This window comes from Bos grunniens, chromosome 6, assembly GCF_055505025.1.
Source record: "Bos grunniens cultivar Pamir isolate PY7600 chromosome 6, Bosgru_T2T1.0, whole genome shotgun sequence".
NCBI classification, from domain to species: domain Eukaryota; kingdom Metazoa; phylum Chordata; class Mammalia; order Artiodactyla; family Bovidae; genus Bos; species Bos grunniens.
The window spans coordinates 82,855,196-82,881,610 of NC_141170.1; the positions used below are offsets into that span (position 1 = coordinate 82,855,196).

Below are 26,415 nucleotides of genomic sequence, written 5' to 3' on the forward strand. Positions count from 1 at the left end.
AATCAATTAAAGACAAGTCTTGGATCAGAATCCAGGTAGTCAGTTTCTTAAGAAATCAAATAAAACCTAGCATCTATTTTGTAGACCTATAGGTAAAGAATCCACCTGTAATGCAGGAGAAGCGGGAGACGCAGGTTCGATTCCTGGGTCGGGAAGATCCCCAGAATGAGGAAATGGCATCCAAGTCTAGTATTCCTGCCTGAAAAATCCTATGGACAGAGGAACCTGGCTGGCTACAGTCCAAAGGGTCACAAAGAATCAGACACAACTGAGTACACACACATGCATGCATAAAAGTATTAGAAATATCCTACATCATATAAATGTTGATTAGAGCATGATGTAGAAAAATAATATTTATGAGCAAAAAAATAATGCTTTGTTCTTTAAATATACCTTATTCAAAGAAGACTTCTATAGACTTGTAGGTTCTTAATGAAATTTGTTTTTGGAAGTTTTGATGTCTAATATTTCCTTATTTAGTGATCAAATATTAACTATATTAAGAGTCAGGAATGATTAATTTGGGGTCTCTGTATCCAAAATGGCTCATAGCTTGAACCCAAGTGGTCTGTCAACTTAGGAAAAAATAACAATATTTTTGTAATAATTTTTAACTATAGTTTAGCATTTCCTTCAAGTATGAATACAAGCAACAAACCATAATAGCATTAGCATGTGACACACATTTTCAAATCACATGACATGTTGTCAGTATCTCAAATATATTTACACTATTTACTTATTTGAGATCAAAGAAGTTATTAGACTGGCCACTAGATTTACTTAATATATTAATGAAGAAGTATACATGCTGGTTTATGGTATATTTGTCATTTAAAATTTCCTTGTTACTATGATCTTCCTGACCCAGGGATCAAACCTGGGTCTTCGGTATTGCTGGCAGGTTCTTTACCGTCTGAGCCACCAGGGAAGCCCTATTAATGAAGAAGTATACATGCTAGTTTATTACACATTTTCATTTTAATCTTTTGGTAACTGTATTTAGAGTTTCTAACTCTATTATTTTATTTCATAATTTAAAAACATTATTCTAAAAAGAGATCCATAGGTTCCTGAAGAGTCCCATGAGCACAAAAAGGATTAAGAAGCCCCTCCTTTTAAAAGGACAATATGTCTCCATTGCAGTATTTTTTTTTTTTTTCGGTTAGTATTCTAGAGATGAGAATGGGAAGTAATGGTGCTTACAGGCACAGTACACACGGGGGCAGCACAGCACAGTTCAGTTTCCTCAAATCAAATTCCCTCACGCTCGGCCACAACTGGAGACTAAGTTCAACTAGAAGATAATTAGAATGTATTAATAATACATTAAGAAGAGCTTTTGATACTTTTCAGCCATATAATGTATATTCGTATACTCTTTTCTGTGAGATATATAGCACACAGAAAAAAGTTTCTCAATTTGAGAAACAGTAAGAAATGAAGTTAAATTATTCTCAGAACTTTCTCTAAATATGTTTCCTAACAAAAAAACCAACCCAAACTCAAAGAACCAAAATACACACTACCCTTATGAAGAAAGACTTTTTTCTTATAGGCACCATGGTCTCATTTACAAAAATATGATTTATGTGCTCAAATGGTAATTGGTGAATTACGTAAAACTTTTTCCACTAACACACATGATGTGTGATCACATACCCTCTCTAATGTAAACTTATGAATTTTTAAAGTGAAAAAAAGGAGCAGAGAGGTAGAGATAGTGAAATGCTCTTTGCTGGAGTAGGTGGCAAAATGGCTATAATGCCTCATTCTTCCCATGATACCTCAAGTGTTTTTCTGTTGTCTGTCCCCAGGACTGGAGATGGGCTTACTGCCGCACCTCAGGGAAGAACATGTCTGGGGAAACCTGCTGGGAGGATGTGAGAGACATGGAAAATGAGACCTGGAAAGATGAGTTGTTCCAGCCAGATGCAGCCCAGAAAGACACGCCAGCCAATAGGTAATCTACTCCCAGGCAGACAAGAGAGGCCAGTTGAGGCCAGGAGAATCACACGGGCTAAGTCTGTGAGCTGTGCCTGATTGCAGCTGTATGAACAAGACACACTTATTATTTGTAGCCACTGAGTTTTGGGATAGTGTTTTAGGCAGCATTGTTTGCAAAATAGGTAAGTGTTGCAAACTATTCTTCATTACTAACTAGACACAAGCTCATGACCAACCCAGAGGACATCTCTTAACAAAAGGTAGAAACTGTGAAATACCTAGCATTCTATTGCATCAGACATTTTGACTTGTGTGACTTTTACCAAGAGTTTCTAGCCATTTAGCAAATTAGTTTTGACTTTAGGTATAGGAAGTGGGGGTAAACGAAGAAATTGAGTGTGGACATAGGGAGGAATAGTTACATATGAGTGTTTGTGTGCCCCTCAAATCCATATGTTGACACTCTAACCCCAGTGTGTCTGTCTTGGAGATAAGACCTCTCAGGAACCAATTAAGGTTAAATGAGGTCATAAGGGTGGTGCTCTCATAGGACTGTCTTTATAAGGAGAAATATCAGGGATCAATCACTTTCTCTCTTGACCCAGTGTGCACGCAAAGAAGAGGTCATGGGAAAACACACAAGACCAGCTGCTGACAAGACAAGAGAAAACACTTCAGAATGAAACCTACCCTGCTGACACCATGATCTTAGACTTCCAGCCTGCAGAACTGTGAGAAGTAAATGTCTATTATTTAAGCCACCAAGTCTGCAGTATTTTGTTCTGGTAGCTGAGCTAACTAATAGAGAGTGGGAAGGCAAAATAGAGGGAAAATAATGATAAGCAAGAACACTGGAGTGGGTTGCCATTTCCTTCTCCAATGCATGAAAGTGAAAAGTGAAAGTGAAGCCGCTCAATCATGTCTGACTCTTAGCGACCCCATGGACTGCAGCCCACCAGGCTCCTCCATCCATGGGATTTTCCAGGCAAGAGTACTGGAATGGGGTGCCATTGCCTTCTCTGAATAATTATTGTTTCCCAGCATTAGGACTTAACATATAGATTTTATTTAGTCTCCCACAGCAGCCCAATGGGGTGGATACTAGTATCCTCATTTTATTCACAGACCAGAAAAGTAACACAAAGAAAAACTAAGTAACATGACCAGTTCTCACAGCTAATAAGTGGTCAAGCTGGAACTGGAATCAAGATGTCTGTCTCTAGAAGCTGTGCTCTTAGCCGTTATCATTCTTTATACTGCTAGGAAGGCATAAGCAGTGGCAAGTGAAGGCAGGGAAAGAAAGAGGCCAGAGAAAGTGGTTTATAGGATAAGCTCAGTGATAGAGGTCGGAAACTCTTGTCTCCCAGGCTTTTCCTGAGAGTTTCCCCCTGAGAGATACAGCTCAAGGCTGGGTGTCCATGGAGGCCCAGCCCGGAGTGAGACCTTGTTTATGGAGACGCACACAGGACTTTTAATTATGTTCTCCATTCTCTTCTTCCATTGTTTGCATAGACTGAATTGCTGAATTTTTTTAGGACTCCTTGGCCCTTACCCCCAAAAGCTGCCCTTGGGTTGAAACAGGATCATGTCAGTCTTGCTAGACTTGATGATAAATGCTGTGTGGTCTGGTACATGACACAGTGCCACATACAGCACGCTGTTTTGTGGAAGGTATGAATAGGCATGTTTACTGTAATAAAACACAATTCTATGCACACATGTAGGCATGATTAAGAAGGTCTTTAAATGCATTTATCTAGCATTGCTCCATGTTGAATACATATAGATTGAATTTACAAATCACTCATGTTAATTCTACCTAAAAGTTAGAAGATTAAATTGCTGATGATTAGGTCTCCCATATTTAATTGGTTACATAGAGCATGTAAAAACAACAACAACAACAATTTCCCAGGCTTCCTCTTAGCCAGACAGATAAAGAATTGTTCCTGTATTCATGTAAGTAAGAAGGTATTCTAAAATTCTGTAGCACTCTGACAGACAAGCTGGAGAAGCTAGGCTCACTGAGAAAATTAGTCCCCATCCCCCCAGTGACCCTCAGTCCCAGAGCATATAGAAGGGAAACAAGTCAATTCCCATACTCACTGTGATGCGTGAGGAGGTTCTGAGCATTGAAAGCCACTGTGCCTGCTTGAGGGTCTCTATTCTGGGGAGAGAGTAGATGCTGTTTGTGAGATTGCAGGGTGACTTGATAATATGGCAAAGTTTCAGTGGATTAGCAGCACTAATATAAGTCAAGGGCAAGAGCAAGGTGGGGACAGTGTGCAAAGTGGGAAGACCAGGAACTGCCTGTGGAAGAGAACAGATGCTCCTAGTTACATTAGCCTCGGAAGCTTCAGCAGCCAGCGAAATGAGAACACAGAACATCCCAAGGTGAGGCTGGATGAACTGCAGCTTAAAGAAGATGAATAATGCACAGATTAGATGGGTCTCCTCAGCCCCATTTCACGACATTAAGTAAGCTTCTTCCTCTTACTTGGGAGAATGAGGGAAAGGGAAAACATGTAAGAGGGCTGCTGTCCAGAAATGAAATTTGGAGTTTAAATAGACCAACTGAATTTCCAAGAGAGCAGGACTTACGCTTGAACATTGCTTTTAATTAGCTTCTGTCAATAAGCCTCATTTCTTGCATACCTTCAACACATCAAAACCACATGAAATAAGGAATATGTGAGCAAAGTGAACTCAGCTATGGAGATTTATGCCTTTGTGAGTTGTGGCTATAAAAATAAAGCTGTTATATGTCCAAAACATATAGCAAGAATCGAGTCTGCTACATGTTATCAGTTCTGATATCCATCTTCAGTTCAGTTCAGTTCAGTGGCTCAGTCGTGTCCAACTCTTTGCGACCCCATGAATTGTAGCACGCCAGGCCTCCTTGTCCATCACCAACTCCTGGAGTTCACCCAAACTCACGTCCATCGAGTCGGTGATGCCATCCAGCCATCTCATCCTCTCTCGTCCCCTTCTCCTAAAGCCCTCAATCCCACCCAGCATCAGAGTCTTTTCCAATAAGTCAACTCTTCACATGAGGTGCCCAAAGTATTGGAGTTTCAGCTTTAGCATCAGTCCTTCCAAAGAACACCCAGGACTGATCTCCTTTATGATGGCTTGGTTGGATCTCCTTGCAGTCCAAGGGACTCTCAAGAGTCTTCTCCAACACCACAGTTCAAAAGCATCAATTCTTCGGCGCTCAGCTTTCTTCACAGTCCAACTCTCACATCCATACATGACCACTGGAAAAACCATAGCCTTGACTAGACGAAACTTTGTTGGCAAAGTAATGTCTCTGTTTTTCAATATGCTATCTAGGTTGGTCATAACTTTCCTTCCAAAGAGTGAGCGTCTTTTAATTTCATGGCTGCAGTCACCATCTGCAGTGATTTTGGAGCCCTCAAAAATACAGTCTGACACTGTTTCCACTGTTTCCCCATCTATTTCCCATGAAGTGATGGGACCAGATGCCATGATCTTAGTTTTCTGAATGTTGAGCTTTAAGCCAACTTTTTCACTCTCCTCTTTCACTTCCACCTTACACAGTATCAATAGAGATTCTGATTATAGGAAAAGGAATGTGAGAATTGTTGTCTGCACATCTAATTGGCCATTTTGAAAAGGTACTTATACACTTACATTATAGACATCAAAAAGTATTTTTCTAAAATGTAGTGAAAAAGTGAAAGTGTTAGTCACTCAGTCATATCCGACTCTTTGTGACCCCATGGACTATAGCCTACCAGGCTCCTCTGTCCATGTAGCTCCTCTGGCCAGGCTCCAGGCAACAGTACTGGAGTGGGTGGCCATTTCTTTCCCCAAGGGATCTTTCCGACCCAGGAATTGAATTCAGGTCTTCAGCATTGCAGGTGGATTCTTTACTGTCTGAGCCACGAAGGAATCCCAAAATGCAGTGAGGTGAGGTGAAAGTTGCTCAGTCATGTCCGACTCTTTGTGACCCCCATGTACTATACAGTCCATAAAATTCTTCAGGCCAGAACACTGGAGTGGGTAGTCTTTCCCTTCTCCAGAGGATCTTCCCAACCCAGGGATTGAACCCAGGTCTCCCACATTGCAGGCAGATTCTTTACCAGCTGAGCCATAAGGGAAGCCCAAAATGCAGTGGGAAATATTAAATATTTAATACAAGTGTACTAGGTATCCATTGCTACATAACAAAGCACTCAAAACTAATTGGGTTACTGTAAGTGAGACAGCAAAAGAGACACTCACATATAGAACAGTCTTTTGGACTCTGTGGAAGAGGGAGAGGGTGGGATGATTTGGGAGAATGGCATTGAAACATGTATAATATCATGTATGAAACGAGTCGCCAGTCCAGGTCCGATGCAGGATACAGGATGCTTGGGGCTGGTGCACTGGGACGACCCAGAGGGATGGTACGGGGAGGGAGGAAGGAGGGGGGTTCAGGATGGGGAACACATGTACACCCATGGTAGATTCATGTTGATGTATGGCAAAACCAATATAATATTGTAAAGTAATTAACCTCCAATTAAAATAAATAAATTTATATTAAAAAAAGAAAAAAAAACTAATTGGGTTAAAATGACATTCCCTATCTCATAGTTTCTGTGGGTCCAGAATTCATCGAGGACACAGCTGGTATGTCTGGTCTCTGCTCAGCAATGTCTGAGGCCTCGGATCAAAGACTTAAAGGCAGAAGGGCTAGAATCTTTGAAAGCTGGAGGATATACTTCCTAGTTGGCTCTCACATGGTGACAAGGTAGTATGGGAGAGCTGGTTCCTCCTTCGGCTGCATGAGTATCCTCATGACATAGCATCTGTCTTTCCCGAGAGTTGACTCTCCATAGGTTTAAAGAGGTTGCACTAGTTTTTAGAAGCTTTTCTTCAGAAGTCTCACACCATCACTTCTGCAGTAGTCTACTGGTCACACAAGGCAACCTGATTGTGTGTGGGAGGCAACTACATAGGATATTGTATTAGTTATCTGTTGAAGTACTAAAAATTACCCTGAAAATTGGCAATTTAAAGCAGTAAGCATTCATTATTCACAGTTTCTATAGATCAGGAATATAGGAGTGGTTGAACTGGGTGGTTCTGACTCAGTCTCTCATGAAGCTGTCTCCTGGGGGTGCAGTTATCTGAGGTTTGACTAAAGAATCTGCTTCTGAGCTCCCTTGTTTGTGGGTAGGTTTCAGTTCCTTGCATGTGGGCCTCTCCTGAGGCTACCTAGGTGTCCTTACAACACTGTACTGGTTTCCCCCAGAGTGAGCTGTGCAAAAGATAGACAGATGGAACCCAAGATGGAAGCCACAGTCTTGTATGACCTAATCTTGGAAGTTACGTACTGTATGAGTTTCCCATTGTGGCTGTGACAAATTACCGCAAACTCAGTCGCTTAAACAACACAAAAATTTATGATATTACAGTTCTGGAGACCAGAAGCCCAAAATGAGTTTCTTTGAGCGAAAATCAAGGTGTGGACAAGGGCTGTGTTCCTTTCAGAGGAGAGTCCACTTCTAGGCGTTGCCTTGTTTCAGCTTCTAGAGGCCATCCGCATTCCTTAGCTCATAGCCCTTTCTCTGTCTTCAAAGTCCTCAGCATAGCATCCTCAAATCTCTGACTGCCTCTTTTATCTTGTAAGAATCTTTTTCGTTACATTGGACCGGCCCAGATAATCCAGGATAATCGCATCTCAAATTTCTTTGAATTAATCACCTCTGCAAAGTCCTTTTTTCCATGTAAGGTAATTTATTCAATATGGTCATAGGTTTGGGATGTGGGAGTTAGGGTGTAGATATATTTCAGGAGCCAGCAGTCCACCTACCATACATACCGTCCCTTTTGCTATATTATAGTGGCCACACAGATTAACTGGTACAATGCAGGATGAGATTACTTATGCATGTGAATATCAGCAGGTTGGGATCACTGGGGACCATTCTGGAGGCTGGCTACCATAACATTTTTAAATGACTCTTACCTAACTTTGAAAAGTATGAATTATTGCTTCAAAATACAATCCTGAAAGACAAATCCTATGCAACTATTAACATTTTGTTCCTACTAGACTGAGAAAGAATAATAATAATGATAAAATCACAATAGCTACTATTATTTATTGAGTGCCTAATTTGTGCTGGGCACAAAAATAAGTACTTAACATAACATTTCTAAATTATATAGCATCTTGAAATATGAGATCAATGATTTTATCATTCATAATGACACATATAAAGAAACAGATTCAGAAAAGCTTTGAGTAAGTTCACACAGAGTAATAGGCAGAGAGATAGAGATGATCTAAACTGAGTCTGTCAGGTGTTAGGATATGTGGGCAGAGGAACTAGAGATTAAATTGCCAACATCCTCTGGATCATGGAAAAAGCAAGAGAGTTCCAGAAAAACATCTATTTCTGCTTTATTGACTATCCAAAGCCTTTGACTATGTGGATCACAATAAACTGTGGAAAATTCTAAAAGAGATGGGAATACCAGACCACCTGACCTGCCTATTGAGAAATCTGTATGCAGGTCAGGAAGCAACAGTTAGAACTGGACATGGAACAACAGACTGGTTCCAAATAAGAAAAGGAGTATGTCAAGGCTGTATACTGTCACTCTGCTTATTTAACTTCTATGCAGAGTACATCATGAGAAATGCTGGGCTGGAAGAAGCAAAGGCTGGGATCAAGACTGCCAGGAGAAACATCAATAACCTCAGATATGCAGATGACACCACCCTTATGGCAGAAAGTGAAGAAGAACTAAAGAGCCTCTTGATGAAAGTGAAAGAGGAGAGTGAAAAAATTGGCTTAAAGCTCAACATTCAGAAAACTAAGATCATGGCATCTGGTCCCATCATTTCATGGCAAACAGATGGGGAAACAGTGGAAACAGTGGCTGACTTTATTTTTGGGGGGCTCCAAAATCACTTCAGATGGTGATTGCAGCCATGAAATTAAAAGATGTTTATTCCTTGGAAGGAAAGTTATGACCAACCTAGACAGCATATTAAAAACCAGAGACATTACTTTATCAACAAAGGTCTGTCTAGTCAAGGCTATGTTTTTTCCAGTAGTCATGTATGAATGTGAGAGTTGGACTATAAAGAAAGCTGAGCGCCAAATTGATGCTTTTGAACTGTGGTGTTGGAGAAGACTCTTGAGAGTCCCTTGGACTGCAAGGAGATCCAACCAGTCCATCCTAAAGGAGATCAGCCCTGGGTGTTCATTGGAAGGACTGATGTTGAAGCTGAAACTCCAATACTTTGGCCACCTGATTTGAAGAACTGACTCATTGGCAAAGACCCTGATGCTGGGAAGGATTGAGGGCAGGAGGAGAAGGGGACGACAGAGGACGAGATGGTTGGATGGCATCACTGACTCAATAGACATGAGTTTGGGTGGACTCAGGGATTTGGTGATGGACAAGGAAGCCTGGCGTGCTGCGGTTCATGGGGTTGCAAAGAGTTGGACACGACTGAGCGACTGAACTGAACTGAGGATATGTGGAATCCAGTCCTTCTTTTCCACTAACTACCTGTGATGCTGCTGCTGCTGCTAAGTCGCTTCAGTCGTGTCTGACTCTGTGCGACCCCAGAGACGGAAGCCCACCAGGCTCCCCCATCCCTGGGATTCTCCAGGCAAGAACACTGGAGTGGGTTGCCATTTCTTTCTCCAATGCATGAAAGTGAAAAGTGAAAGTGAAGTCGCTCAGTCGTGTCTGACTCTTAGCGACCCCATGGACTGCAGCCCACCAGGCTCCTCCGTCCTTGGGATTTTCCAGGCAGGAGTACTACCTGTGATAAGTGACTGCAATCACCAAGTTTTCCTTGTTGATGTTAATTGGACTATAGATTCCTTAAAAGTATGATCCTGAAAGAATAAGAATCACAGGTATTCATGTAATTTATCATCAATCTATAGGTGGCACTTTTGTGTTAATCAACATGTGTATAGAAGCTCAGTTTTGAAACTCTGGTCAAAAACAGTTATATCACAGAGTTAAGTTCCCAGGCACACAAACAGCATACCATTGTTTTTGGCTATGCCAAAGTGAACGGGCAGACAGAGAACATCAGGTGAAGATTTTCCACATGGATTCTAATCGACTCATATATGCCACCCACTGAGACAACTTAAAAAGAAAAGACCCTTTACACTGCATAACCTCGGGTTGCAGAAAATTCATATTGTGACACACCAAAGTTCTATTCAAGAACAAAACAAAGGAATTTTTGATACCTTCCCCCATTTCCTTTCTCCCTATTTATGTACAGAGTCTTTTCAATAACAAATATCCACCTGATTTTCCTTAATTGGCTGATCTGAATAGCTCATTTAGGAGAACACTTCTGGAGAGTTATTAAATTTTATGTGGTCCTATTACATCCCCACACATTATCCCATCACTAAAGCAGTGCCAGGAGATGTAGTTGGGAGTATCCTGGAAGGATTACTATAGAGAATATATTCTCAGAGTTAATATTTCAACTTGGACATAACAAATGGAAGTGATCTGCATCATAGTGGGAGGAATTAATGCCACACATAAATGGCATTTTATGCAATGCATGATTTAAAATTGTGTTCCTGTGTTACTAGAAGAGGGAATTCCCAGTCCAACACATTTTAAAGAAAATCTCACAGGTATTCCTTTCTCTTTAAATCCTTGAATTTTGCTGATCCACTTGACAGATAATGGCTTTAAAGCATCTATATTCACTTTTGTCTAGATTTTTCTTATTGATTCATCACTTTCAGGCACATACTGCTTGCTATGTACTTTATTTATACATGAAGTGAAGAAATACAGATTGAGGATCTACTGCATATGAAGGCCTCCATTAGCTATTGGTGCAGGGACAGGACTTCAAAGATTAACTTAGTCCAGCTGCCTTCCCCCATGAATTCATAACAAGGATGACTCATTCATGACAAGAGTGCCATCTTTGCCTTTACCCTTTGTGCCAATGGCAACAGTCGACCAGAGAGTCTTTCCAATGACTTCAGAATCCTTTTAATACAGCCCTTATAGCTGCTGCTGCTGCTGCTGCTGCTGCTAAGTCGCGTCAGTCGTGTCCGACTCTGTGCGACCCCATAGACGGCAGCCCACCAGGCTCCACCGTCCCTGGGATTCCCCAGGCAAGAACACTGGAGTGGGTTGCCATTTCACTTTCACTTTCAGCCCTTATAGCAGATACTATCAAAAAAAGAGTTTTTCGGAGGACAAGACAGGAACATTCAGAAAGTTACCTCCTGATACTACTACAAGCCCCACCCTTTCTTTCAAAAAAAAAACAACACTCATATCCAGAGACCTTATGGTTCAATGAGAGACTCGTGGTTCTTGCCCTTAAAGAGTGGGAGCTCCCAGTGAGCTGAGATATAAAACGCTCACATGTAGGAGAAGCCTCAAGAATAAACACAGAGGTAAACACATGCAAACAGATTAAATGCTAGATTTGTTTCATACTCAGGAGAAATAAGGAAGGGAGTTAGTAACAGATGTGCCTAGAATGTGCCAGAACCCTATGCTAGATTTTTGACAAGTATTACATCACTAAATGTAACTATGAAGTAGGTATTAATCTCTCTCAACAACTATGAAGTAGGTATTAACATCTCTCAAACAGATTAGGCTGGTTGCTCCTATCACACCTAGTCTTGGGCCTCGGTTTGGTTCAGTTCAGTTCATTTGCTCAGTCATGTCCGACTCTTTGCGACCCCATGAAGCGCAACACACCAGGCCTCCCTGTCCATCACCAACTCCCAGAGTTTACCCAAACCCATGTCCATTGAGTCGGTGATGCCATCCAACCATCTCATCCTCTGTCATCCCTTTCTCCTCCTGCCCTCAATCTTTCCCAGCATCAGGGTTTTTTCAAATGAGTCAGCTCTTCATATCGGAAGGTGGCCAAAGTATTGGAGTTTCAGCTTCAACACACGCCTAGTCTTGTGTAATTCCCAAAGTCCATTTCTTTGCATTGCAGTGAGCAGTCAAACTAACCAGCCAAACTCTCTAGTTATAGAATGGAAGAAACTCAAATTAGGTTGGAAAAACAAATGTGGATATACCACAAGTAACTTTGCCCAATTATTGAAGAAGCAAAGTTTCAGTGTTAATGTTTTTTCAGTTCTGTCCTTGACGCAGAAATGAGTATCCAAGACCTAACACAGCTTCACAGATTTCTTTCCATCTCAAATTTACAACACAAATTATTCCAGCTCTAAAATTTCTATGATTTACAACAAATCTAGTCCATGGCTAAAAAGAGGTACAATTTAAACCTCTCACATACTAAAATCTTAAGAGAGGGAGGATAATTTAATGGGGAAAATGTAAGGATACTGAAATCAGGTAAATTTTTTCTTTAACTCTTTCATAATTCTAGGACCTTAGACAGATCATTTAATATGTTTGGAAAAAAAGAGTAAATAATACTTAACTTTTCTTCCTACCTATGAAAATACTTTTTTTGGTTTCTTCTTTACTTGAAACTGGGGAAGGAAGAAATCTGAGTTGATACCTAAGGAAACAGAATGTCTTACATTTGAAATTTCACAAAGATCTAGCATTATAACTGTCTTAATACCTTCAGGCCTGAGCCTTTCTGTCTTGCCACATTTATTTTCATATTTGTGTATAATGTAGCTGAGGAGAACTCAAAAGAAATAACCCCAGAAATAGAAAAATTGCTTCCTATTATAACAGACAGATATAACCAAAAAAACAGCGATAGAAAAATCAGCTTTTGTTACTTTTAAAGGCCTAATGACAAATTTTGGAATGATGTATTAACACAAAATACATACTTTCTATCTCCTTCTGGAGGCTTTGTCTTGTCTAGAAATTTGTCCAGTAGGAAATCTTTGATATAGCAAGTCCACTCTCAAACAGATGGTTTCAAACTGCTCTTTTGTTCTTGAAACTAGCAATTATTCTGTTGCTGTGTGCTTGAGACTTGGATGGGAATGATTTTTTCCACAACTATCAAGCCCTGCATGAATGAACAGAGCCTTTCATTTACTGGAAATAGACAATAAGAATAGAAATCTCGATTGCCCATGTTTTAATGTTTTTGCATAAAACAGTCTTTCTTTTTATCGGCAAGTGGTTTGTAAATATCAACATCACTCCAAAACAAACAGCCTGGTTTATAATGACATATTGAGTGGTATTTCAATTTGTAATATTCTGTGCCAAGCTTAAAGTCTTATACTCATATTTCAAGTAAACTGCTTAATTAAAGCTTAAACAAGGGTCTCCAGAGCCTTAATAGTAAAGCACTATATTAGAAAACCAGGTAATGAATTGTAAAAAAAAATAATTATGGCCTCCATACGTTAGATAATAAAAGTCTATGACATCTTGCCAGGATATCTTGCAGGATATTACAGATCCTACATTCTGAAAATCTTGTGTAATTACTGATCTAAAATTATATGTCATATACCACATTTTGTATTTACTTATTTATTTGATCAGCAGCAGATTAACCCTAGGTTTGATTTCCAGTGCTGCAACTTAGAAGCTATTAGACTTCTCTGAGCCTGGGTTTCTTCAGCTATAAAATAGGAACAACATCACTTAACTCATGGGGTTGATGCAGAATTTAACTGAGTAAATGTAGGGCTTTCCAGGCGGCACTAGTGGTAAAGAACCTGCCTGCCAATGCAGGACACATGAGAGATGGAGGTTTGCTCCCTGGGCTGGGAAGATCGCCTGGAGGAGGGCATGGTAACCCACCCAGTGTTCTTGCCTGGAGAATCCCAGTGACAGAGGAGCCTCGTGGGCTACAGTCCATTAGGTCACAAAGAGTTAAACACAACTGAAGCAACTCAGCATGCACACATGAGAAACGCAGTGCTCAGTGCAAGGTAGATGCTGATGAACCCTGCTTGCCCTCTCTCATCCCATTCCAGCGGTACACACTCACTCTCATGAGACACACTCATAGGTGTTTCTTAGAAGTCAAGGGGGAAAAACGCAAAGAAAAAAGTGTGTCTAACAGGGGCAAGTGCCTTTCCTTCAGCTTTGGCATTTTCTACACGGGCTAAATCAAGCTGGACAGAAAGAGGAAGTATTTTGTTAATGGAAAAGTCTTTAGTTCCATGGCTCTTGATGCTGCTCTGGAATAGCTACATAATACCAAGAAGAGACTGAACTTTCAACATGATTTTACATAGTTCTCTAATCGGAGACTCATGTTCAACAAATCGGGAAATCTTGCCAATTTGTATTTTAATTTTTCTCCTCTGAAAGGAAGTATTGCAGTGTGAAGAAAGGACACATTTAACTACTGAATTGCATTTTTATAATCCTAAAATATTATTTAACTACATTCTACTTGAGGTAGAATCAAGTGTTTGGCAGTAAAAAGCTTTGGAATCAGTTTTAAATATGAATCTTGTTCCCTCACATATTACTTGTGGGACTATGATGAACCAAAAATAGTCCATGAGCTTCAGTTTTTCACCTGTAAAATGGGCTACCCACCTCATGGTGTTGTGAGGATTAACTGGGATAATATATGTAAAACGTTATTTCATTGACTTTGAATAGTAAGTACTCAAAGAAGTGAGCTGTTATTATGGTAAAGTATTCCGTGTGTGTGTTAGTCACTCAGTCGTGTCCGACTCTATGTGACCACATGGACTGTAGCCTGCCAGGCTCCTCTTCCATGGGATTCTCCAGGCAAGAATACTGGAGTGGGTTGCCATTTCCTTTTCCATAAGCATTCCATACATCAGCTTTAGTTGAAATTTTCAGTTGCTGGCTATTCCTTGCTAGTATCTTAGCTCCAAACTAAAGCAAGAAAACCATTTGATGAATGTCAATACATGTCAATTCTGAAGGGTGAAGGAGAGTTGCTTTTAAAATAAAATAAAATGAAGAATGTAGGAGAAATTTATCCGGCTTATACATCAATGTGCTCAATCAGACCAACTCAACATAAAGGTACTTGTCACTACCTTATCTAAATAGATACATGTAATTTCTGGACCATCCCAAGGTCAAGTTCAGAAAGTCAGCAGTAGGAGGCTGAGACTGCAAGCTCCCTGTGAATATCACGAATAAATCAAGTGCACTCACCTTTCTGAAAGCAGGGAGAGAAAGTACAAGAGGCCTTTGTTAATCAGACAGGAAAATCATAGCCTGAAAATGCTGACAATGACATTTCAAAAGTCTCACTAACTTAGTAATAGATAAGAATATGTGAAGAAGGATAAAAAAAAAATGCCCTGAAGTTTTCAAAAGGAAAAAAGGATCAAATATCTGTTTTATGTGAGAACTTTATCATGCGAGGTTACTTTAGTTCACATTTCCTAAATGGGGACACCTCTCCAGAGGGAACAGGAGGCTCCTCTTGTGAGGTACTGTGCTGGTAACTGGTGACAATGACAAATGCCATCTGACTGATGGCCCCGCCTATCCCACTTTAGGCAGTCAGAGATGTACTGAAGACAGTGTCATCCAAATCCAAGTTCACTTATGAAATAACAAAGGGAACAGAACCTCCCATGCCCTCCAGCTCCTTTTCCACCGGGGCTGTAAGGGGCCCAGAAAAGACACACCCTCTCACTGAGATTGGCCAGTGATGGGAGACACTGAGGGGACCAGTGAGCTCCCCAGGTACATCCCAGGCACAGAAGCAGATAGGACCACATTAGCCTTGAGTAGTGATATGATGCCTTCCTAGGTGGTGCAGTGGTAAAGAACCCACCAGCCCATGCAGGAGATGCAAGAGATGCGGGTTTGAACCCTGGGACAGAAGAATTCCCTGGAGGAGGAGATGGCAACCCACGCCAGTATTCTAGCCTGGAAAATTCCATGGACAGAGGAGCCTGGTGGGTTACAGTCCATGGGGTCCCAAAGAGTAGGATAGGACTAAGTGACTGAGCAAGTGATGCGGTGCCCTCTACCCTCACCCCACCTCTTTCCTCTTGAACAACCTCTCCTTCAATTTCTCTCTTTTCTGTCCAGAAAACTTCTGGGGGTCTTAATAACTGAGTCATTTGCCCTGAGGAAGCTGTTCCTGTTTATCCACTGACCCCTTTTCCCAACCTCACCTTCCCACCCACCTCCAGTTATGTGTCATTTTGACATCTGGGGGGTTTAAATGGTGATATACCACCTGGGCTCAGACTATAACTTCTTCAATGAAACATAAACTCCATTGTGTCACTCATAATAAACCAAATTTCCATGAAGGGAGCACCGGTCTATATTCTTAAATCTTAAGAAAATCAGCTAAGTGGTCAGGCAGTTGACCTGGGAGGATTCTGTCTCTTTTTACAGCAGCCATAGCATTTCCATCAATGCTGTCTCTATCTTTGTTTACTGCTGAAGGACTTGAGAAATCTCCATGCTGAGAAAAGGAGCATGCTGCTCCCCACATCCACTCTCTCCACTTAGGCAAGAACACCAGGTCAAGGTAAGGAAGAACATGGCAGAGGGCCCAGAAATGACTGGGAACAAGGAGGCAACAACCTCAGACTCACAAAGGATATAAGCAGGAGGTAGAGACTTCTGAGGTATGCAGGGAATTGGCACAGAAATGAACTTGGGTCACACAATGAATAGCGGGGAAAAAAAGGTGATTGTCTCAGGTTAAAAGCTCTTGTCTTTCTTTTGTTACAGTAATAATCACAACTAAAAGCATGGAGGATTTATAGGCTTTTAAGAAGTACATCTCTTTTTTTCCCTTCAATAAAACAGTATCTTTAAAGACAAACAGGATGACAAGTGAATTTTTTTAAACCCAAAGGATACATTAAAAATCAGGAAACAGTGTAAACATAAATATTTTCATCCAGTCATTGAAAATGCTTCAGCAAGCATGAATAAATGACCTTTAAGCTATTGTAATACAGTCCAAAAGGATAATTTCAGCAAAGGAAGGTTTATTGAGCTCCACACAGATAACAAAATTTATAGTTTGGAATTAGATATAGATGTTTTCACTTATAATCCAAATTGCTATATGACTTGGGTTGCACTGCTACCAAAAAGTGCCATGGAGTTCTGGAACAAAACTTCAGTTGGCAGTGGTTCTGGCTTTGTATCTCTGTGACTTTGCGAGAGTTCTTGAGTCTCGGGCCCTCATCAATAAAAGGAGGGGGCTGGGGCTTAGATGTTATCAAAGTCCTTCCTGCTCTAGAATTACTTCATTTTCAAGATTTATACAGAAAGTATTGTAAAAGCACAATTAGCCTAAAATTTTGGCATTTTCCTGTCCATATTTCCTCAAGGGATTCCTTGGCCCCTTTCTTAAAAATGACAAGCAGAACTTGTTAGTTACACTGTGGACTTTGGCCACAGCCAGACCTGGGATTGGTCTCATTTCTGTCACCCCCTGGCAGTGTGATGATCAACAAAGGACCATGCCTCTCTGGGCTCACTTTCTCATCAGTTAAATGTAGTCTTATCCCACAGGGTTGATAGGGGAATAAAAAGCTATTAATCACATAAAGAGCTCAGCACAGCACCTGACACTCAGTGAGTACAGAAGTGATATATTATAAACCATATAAATTATTACAAACTTTATAAACTATATCAACTCTTTTACACAAACATTTGTCTTCTACAGGCACTGGAATGTCATTTAGACACTTCATTCTCTAATGAGTCAGGGGAGCTCCTTAAGGCAGTGGTAACCGGCTCTAAACTCTTGGCTGGTGAATTGTATCTCTGATTAGTAGGCATTTTATGTGTGTTAGTTACTCAGTCGTGTCTGATTCTTTGCAACCCCATGGACTATAGCCCTCAAGGCTCCTCTGTTCATGGAATTCTCCAGGCAAGAATACTGGAGTGGGTAGCCATTCCCTTCTCCAGGGGATCTTCCTGACCCAGGGATCGAACCTGGGTCTCCCACATTGCAGGCAGATTCTTTGCAGTCTGAGCCACCAGGGAAGCCCACTTAAGGTGGTGGTGGGTTAGTCACCAAGTCGTATCTGTCTCTTGTGACCCCACAGACTGTATCCTGCCAGGCTCCTCTGTACATGGGATCCTTCAGGCAAGAATACTGGAGTGGGTTACCATTTCCTTCTCCAAGGCATTCTACAGTTGGATCTATAACAGGCAAAGTGTTTGAAAGAGTTGGCATAACATAGCAGGTAAGTGCATGGACTCCAGAGCAAGACTTCTTGGGTTCAAATTCTTCTGTGTCATTTCTTAGCCATTCTTAGGGGAATCCTTGGGTGGTGTAAATGAGTTAACATTAAAGACACTTAAAACAATATCCAGTTTGAGGGAGATGCTAAATAAAATACTTAGATCAACTACTAATTGGAAGCTGGAGCCCAGAACATATTTAAGCAAACAAAAATTTTTTGTAAAATTAGCAGCCTAAAGTGTAATTACTTTAAGCACCTTCTGTTTAAACTCATTCACACAAGTATTTGTCTTTTACAGGCACTCAAATGTCATCAATTTGTGGGTGGGGGCAATGGTATCTCCTTAGACACTACATCCTCTAAGGAGTCAGTGGTAACTGGCTCTGAACTCCTGGCTGGTGAATTTTATCTCTGATTAGTATGCATTCTTTCCAGCATGACATGAAACTATGAGATGAAATTAGCTGCCTTTGTGCTACTAAAATAATAACTGAAATATTATAGCAAATGAATTTTGTGACATTTCACATATAGTCTTTGAGCTCAGGGCTTTTATAATGAAGTTCTGCCCTTTCCCGTCTGCATCTCTTCAAAATGCTCTTGATTTTCCATTTACTGGAAAATATGTGACTCACACAAGCCAGCAGAGATCTATACCTCATTATCTGATCTTGTTTTATGGTTGAGTTAGAACAATATGTTAGGTCTTTTTCCGTGCAATATAAGTCTTTCGGTGAAGAACATTAAATTCGAGTATCTCTGATTAGTGAAATAAAAGATTTTAACAGTGATTTCAGGGAGATGGAGATTCATAGTACAGATTAAAAAGTCAAGTATCTTCTGTGATATAACTTATCTGTATGCATTAGCTAAAGTTGTAGAAAGTGATGTTAGACTTGTGCAAAATAGATTCCAGTTAATGGACCATGAAATGATGAGGCTTTATTTTTTTGAATTACAGGAATATCCTGAAAACCACTGCTCTGTGTCCCAAAGCAGATTTTACTCTGATAGTAAAAATGTGTGAAAACTCACGTTGCTTATATGTGCTCTCAGTGTGTTTTCAGGAGGGAATGTCAATCATAATTAGTTACTTTGATCTCAAAGGTCCTTTTTATCTGTAAGATTCTGACTCTGATTACTGAACACCCACATCATGGAAGGCACTGTTGGCTTTTATATCAGATATTGAAACAGGCTCCAGAATTTCCCCAGGGACCTTCCCCCACACAAGCAAGTATACTTTTCGATCACTGGAGCATTCTTTGAGTAACTCATTGTGCCTTCAAAGATACATCTTAATTCTATTATGGATTTTCTACTGAAATGAAGATTTCTTGAAATACTCAACTGCCAATCCTTTTAACATTCACAAATCTTTGAAGAGCCTCTTCTGTTGACTCCTTTTCTTGTATCTACTTTATTGTCAACCATCTAAAAATTTGGAGAGGGCTTGGTATCATTCAAAGTGTTAGATACATGAAGTAGCTTGGTGGTTATTTTAAGAAGTATGAAACATACCATGCTTGGCCCATTTTAGTTCAAAATAAAAAGCTTTCAAAAATCTGCATGCTGCTGCTGCTGCTGCTGCTAAGTCGCTTCAGTCGTGTCCAACTCTGGGTGACCCCATAGATGGCAGCCCACCAGGCTCCCCCGTCCCTGGGATTCTCCAGGCAAGAACACTGGAGTGGGTTGCCATTTCCTTCTCCAACGCATGAAAGTGAAAAGTGAAAGTGAAGTTGCTCAGTAGTGTCCGACCCTCAGCGACCCCATGGACTGCAGCCTACCAGGCTCCTCCGTCCATGGGATTTTCCAGACAAGAGTACTGGAGTGGGGTGCCATTGCCTTCTCTGAATCTGCATGCTAGGTAATGCATGTAATAAGTATATGGTCTAAACATTATTCCCATTTACAAAGAGAGTCATGGAGGCCCAGCTGGTTGCTTAACACACCTGAGGCCTGCTGGTAAATGGCTGGACCAGAACTGCAGCTATGATGTCTGCTGCTGAAGCCACTGTTCTCTCCCCTAGACTACACCGTGTTCTTAGAGCAGCTGCCACTGTTCTCTCCCCTAGCCTACACCGTGCTCTTAGAGCAGCTTCATAGACACCGCACTGAAAACTGTGGGAGCCTGGGAAAGAGGTAATGGAGTTTCTATTTTCATATTTATCTCTCTTTTTTTCTCATTCAGATAGCTGATCGATCAACAGAAAAAGAAAACGTCCTCAAAGTGTTCAAGAATTTCATGCTGTCTTGAGCAGACATCATGAATATATGGGCCCAGTACCTTGAATCCCAGAAAGCCGCATATCATGGGCATTTTATGTGCGTGGCAATCAAGTTGTTCTCTAAAGATAAAACTTCCCTGGTGGCTCAATCGGTAAAGAAACCACCTGCAATGCAGGAGTCTTGGGTTCAATCCCCGGGGCAGGAAGATCCCCTGGAAAAGGGAATGGCAACACAATCCAGTATTCTTGCCTGGAGAATTCCATGGACAGGGGAGCCTGGCAGGCTACAGTCCATGCTGTCACAAAGCATCAGACATGACTGAGCAACTAACACTTTCACTTTGTAAAGATAAAACAGATTTATGTATCTTTTCAGAAACATTGAGCCCAAAGATACATATGTAAACTTGACTGGCATCAAGACTGCTGGGAGAAATATCAATAACCTCAGAAATGCAAATGACACCATCCTTACAGCAGAAAGCAAAGAGGAACTAAAGAGCCTCTTGATGAAAGTGAAAGAGGAGAGTGAAAAAGCTGGCTTAAAACTCAACATTCAAAAAACGAACATCATGGCATCCGGTCCCATCACTTCATGGCAAATAGATGGGGAAAAAATGGAAACAGTGACAGACTTTATTTCTTGGGCTCCAAAATCACTGCAGATGGTGATTGCAGCCATGAAATTAAAAGACGCTTGCTCCTTGGAAAAAAAGCTATGACCAGTCTAGACAGCCTATTAAAAAGTAAAGACATTACTTTGCCAGCAAAGGTCCATCTAGTCAAAGCTATGGTTTTTCCATTATTCACGTATAGATGTGAGAGTTGGACTATAAAGAAAGCTGAGTGCTGAACTGATGCTTTTGAACTGAGGTATTGGAGAAGACTCTTGAGAGTCCTTTGGACTTCAAGGAGATCAAACCAGTCAACCCTAAAGGAAATCAGTCCTGAGTGTTCATTGGAAGGACTGATGCTGAAGCTGAAACTCCAATACTTTGGCCACCTGATGTGAAGAACTGACTCATTTGAAAAGACCCTGATGCAAGGAAAGATTTAAGGCAAGAGGAGAAGGGGACGACAGAGGATGAAATAGTTGGATGGCATCACCGAATCAATACACATGAGTCTTAGCAAGTGCTGGGAGTTGGTGATGGACAGGAGAAGACAATGGCACCCCATTCCACTACTCTTGCCTGGAAAATCCCATGGACAGAGGAGCCTGGTGGGCTGCAGTCCATGGGATTGCTGAGAGTTGGACACGACTGAGCGACTTCACTTTGCCTTTTCACTTTTATGCATTGGAGAAGGAAATGGCAACCCACTCCAGTGTTCTTGCCTGGAGAATCCCAGGGACGGGGGAGCCTGGTGGGCTGCCATCTATGGGGTCACACAGAGTCGGACATGACTGAAGCGACTTAGCAGCAGCAGCAGCAGGGAAACCTGGCATGCTGCAGCCCATGGGGTTGCAAAGAGTTGGACATGACTGAGCAACTGAACTGAATATAATACTTACAGAAAGGTTGTAAAAATTGTAAAGAGAGTTATTATGTAAGCAGATTTTCATAAGGGTTAATTTCCTTCTCTTCCTATGCAACATAAATTTGGTCTGTTTTCCTATTTCAAAATAAGAGCTTTGAATATTTCCTTTCATCTGATTTGGCTTCTCAGCATGTGTGTATGTGTATATATATATACACACACACACACACATATATATATCTTTCCAGGTGGCACTAATGGTAAAGAACCTGCCTGCCAGTGCAGCAGATATAGGAGACACAGGTTCTATCTCTGGGTTGAGAAGATCCCCTGGAGAAGGAAATGGCAACCTACTCCAGTATTCTTGCCTGGAGAATCCCATGGACAGAGGAGACTGGTGGGCTATAGTCCATGGGGTCACAAATAGTCGGATATGACTGAAGCAACTTAGCACTGCATTGTTATATATAAAAATCAACAGAATTTAGTTTTTAGAGTAGTTTTATGTTCACAGCAAAACTGAGAAGAAAGTATAGAGTCTCCATATACCCACTGTCACCATACAGGCACAGTCTCTCCTACCATCGATATCCCACCAGAGTGGTGCATTTGTTTTAATCAATGAACCTAAATTGACATATCATTATCACCCAGAATCTATATTTTACACCAAGGTTTACTTTTGGAGTTGTCCATTTTCTAGGTTTTCACATGTAGTCACAATTATAATATCATACACAGTAGTTCTGCCCTACAAATCCTCTGTGCTTCACCTATTTATACTTTCCCCCACTTCCCCTAGCAACCAATGACCTTTTCATTGTCTCCATAGTTTTGCCATCAGAATGCCATATAGCTGCAATCATATAGTATGTAGTCTTTTCAGATTTGCCTTTTCACTTATTAATATGCATTTAAGGGTATCTTGTTGCTTCCAAGTTTTAACAATTATGAACAAAACTGCTATAAACATCCATGTACAAGTTTTTGTGGAGATAAAAATTTTAAATTCATTGGGTAAATATCAAGGAGAGTGATTCTTGGATTATATGTTAGTTTTGTATGGTTAAATATTAGTTTTGTAAGAATCTGACATATTGTCTTCCAAAGTGGCTGTACCATTTTACATTTCTTCTGGCAATGAACAGAGAGTTCCTGTTGCTCTACGGTCTTGCTGGCATTTGATGTTGTTAGTTTTGGATTACTGTTGTTCTCAGAGGGGTTGTTCTATAACACCTTCTAGAACTAACACTGGAAAAAGATGTCCTTTTCATCATAGAGGACTGGAATGCAAACATAGGAGATCAAGAGATACCTGGAATAACAGGCAAGTTTAGCCTTAGAGTACAAAATGAAGCAGGGCAAAGGATAACAGAGTTTTATAAAGAGAACACATGGGTCATAGCAAACATCCTTTTCCAACAACCCAAGAGACGGCTCTACACATGGACATCCCCAGATGGTCAATATCAAAATCCAATTGATTATGTTCTTTGCAGCTAAAGATGGACAAGTTCTTTATAGTCAGTAGAAACAAGACCTGGAGCTGATTGTGGTTCAGATCATGAGCTCCTTATTGCAAATTTCAGGCTTAAACTGAAGAAAGTAGGGAAAACCACTAGGCCATTAAGGTATGACTTAAATCAAATCCCTCACCATTATACAGTGAAGGTGATGAATAGATTCATGGAATTAGATCTAGTAGACCAGGTGCCTGGAGAACTATGGATGGAGGTTCACAACATTGTATAGGAGGCAGTGACCAAAACCATCCCAAAGAAAAAGAAATGCAAGAAGGCAAAGTGGTTGTCTGAAGAGGCTTTACAATTAGCTGAGGAAAGAAGAGAAGCAAAAGGCAAAGGAGAAAGGGAAAGATATACTCAACTGAATGCAGAGTTTCAGAGAATAGCAAGGAGAGATAAGAACACTTCATTAAATGAACACTGCAGAGAAATACAAGAAAACAATAGAATGGGAAAGACTAGACATCTCTTCAGGAAAACCAGAGATAGCAAGGGAACATTTCATGAAAGGATGGGCATGATAAAGGACAGAAACAGCAAAGACATAACAGAAGCACAAGAGATTAAGAAGAGGTGGCAAGAATACACGGAAGAACTGTACAAAAAAGGTCTTAATGACCCAGATAACCATGATGGTGTGTTCACTCACCTGAAGCCAGACATCCTGGAGTGTGAAGTCAAGTGGGCCTTAGGAAATATTACTATGAACAAAGCTAGTGGAAGTGATAGAATTCCAGCTGAGCTGTTTCAAATCCTAAAAGATGATGCTGTGACAGTGCTGCACTCACTATGCCAGGAAATTTGGAAAACTCAGCAGTGGCCCCAGGACTGGGAAAGGTCAGTTTTCATTCCAATCTCAGAAAAGGGCAATGCCAAAGAACATTCAAACTACTATACATTTGCACTCATTTCACATGTTGCCATGGTTATGCTGGAAATCCTTCAGTCTAGGCCTCAGCTGTATGTGAACCAAGAACTTTCAGATGTATAATCTGGGTTTCAAAGAGGCAGAGGAACCAGAGACTAAATTGCCAGCATCATTTCGATCATAAAAAAAGCAAGAGAATTTCAGAAAAACATCTACTTCTGCTTTACTGACTACACTAAAATGTTTGACTCTGGATCACAACAAACTATGGAAAAGTCTTGAAGAGATAAGAGTACCAGACTCCCTTACCTATATGCTGAGAAACCTGTGTGTGGGTCAAGAAGCAACAGTTAGAAGCTGACATGAAACACAGACTGGTTCAAAACTGAGAAAGGAGTATGACAAGGCTGTATATTGTCACTTGGCTTATTTAATTTATATGCAAAGTACCTCATGTGTAATGCCAGGCTGGATAAATCACAAGAAGGAATCAAGATTACTGGGAGAAATATCAACATTCTCAGATATGCAGATGGCAGAAAGTTAAGAGGAACTAAAGAGCCTCTTGATAAGGGTGAAACAGGAGAGTGAAAAAGCTGGCTTGAAACTCAATATTAAAAAAACTAATATCATGGTATCTGGTCCTATCACTTCATAGCAAATAGAAGGGGAAAAAGTGGAAGCAGTGACAAGAGGTCTGAACTCAGAGAAAACCTAACCTATTAGAGGCTTCAGCGAAAATCCTGGTGACACCAGGACCAGGGTGGATGACCTTGACTTAGGCAATGCTAAAGTATTTTCTTAAGGGAATTTACTCTACCCAGAAACCATATAGTGATAAAAAGCACGAATTCCTTCAGAGATCTGAGTTTATATCTTTACTCCTTTTACAAATAGTACGACAACCAAGTTAATTAAATTCTCTAAACTATTTCTTCATTTAAAAATATGAATAAGAATACCTACTTTATGAAATTATATAAGTTCATAGATTTTCAAACTCTTGAGGTAGTATAAATGCTTATTTTATTTTTTTTCTTAATATTAGTTAACTATGAAATTATGAAAATTTATGAAAAATTCATCAGGAGTCTTGGTTTGGAACCTATATTGCTTTTTGCAGGACAAGTTTATGGAAAGTATGTTTACTTTCCTTCTCGAATGTGTTGGGTTACTTTTCAAATGTTCTAAAATATTGGAAATTTCATCTCAAATCTGGATAGTAGCAATTTCAGTTAAAACTGGGCTAATGCAAGTTGGACCATAAAGAAGGCTGAGTGCTGAAGAATTGATGCTCTTGAACTGTGGTGTTGGAGAAGATTCTTGAGAGGCCCTTGGACTGCAAGGAGATCCAACCAGTCCATTCTGAAGGAGATCAGTCCTGAATATTCATTGGAAGGACTGATGCTGAAGCTAAAGCTCAAATACTTTGGCCACCTGATACAAAAAGCTAACTCACTGGAAAAGACCCTGATGCTGGGAAAGATTGAGGACAGGAGAAGGGGACAGCAGAGTATAAGATGGTTGGATGGCATCACTGACTCAACTGACATGAGTTTGAGCAAACTCCAGAAGATAGTGAAAGACAAGGAAGGCTGGTATGTTGCAGTTCATGGGGTTGCAAAGAGTCGGACATGACTTAGTGACTAAATGACAACAACGATGCAAGGACCAAACTGTGAGTGTTTGGATGCCACAATGGAAGACAGTTCAGTAGATAACAGTCTTGGCTGCAGTTCCATACCCAATTCATAAGCTAAGTCTGGCAGCCAGAAAGTGATATAAAACTTCCGAGTTTGTACAGAGTGTACAAGTTTGAAAAATCAGCATAATCTAATTAACATTATGATGATATATCTATCTGGGCTTCCCAGGTAGCTTGGTGGTAAAGAATCCACCTGCCATTGTAGGAGACATAAAAGACGTGGATTTGATCCCTGAGTCAGGAAGATCCCCTGAAGTAGGAAATGGCAATCCACTCTAGTATTCTTGCCTGAAAAATCCCATGGATGGAGAAGCCTGGTGGGCCACAGTTTATGGGAATGCAAAGAGTCAGACATAACTGAGTGACTAGCATGCAAGATATATCTATTCAATTTTGCATCTTTTTAAACCTCCCCCTGCTGCTGCTGCTTAAGTCGCTTCAGTCGTGTCTGACTGTGCGACCCCATAGATGGCAACCCACCAGGCTCTTCTGTCCACAGGATTCTCTAGGCAAGAATACTGGAGTGGGGTGCCATTGC

At 40.7% G+C, this 26,415-nt stretch overlaps 1 protein-coding gene across 13 annotated transcripts in view; it reads right to left on the minus strand.

Annotated features, from left to right (window-relative positions):
• FAM13A (family with sequence similarity 13 member A) overlaps positions 1–26,415 on the minus strand; it is a 447,586-nt gene that overhangs the window by 379,914 nt on the left and 41,257 nt on the right. For 12 of the 13 annotated variants that reach the window (XM_086406445.1, XM_086406444.1, XM_086406422.1 and 9 more), the window contains exon 2: positions 4,057–4,117. The exons of the other annotated variant lie outside the window; for it this stretch is intronic. The gene's annotated coding sequence lies outside the window, so the exon portion shown is untranslated. The remainder of the gene's footprint in view (positions 1–4,056; positions 4,118–26,415) is intronic. 13 annotated transcript variants of the gene reach the window in all.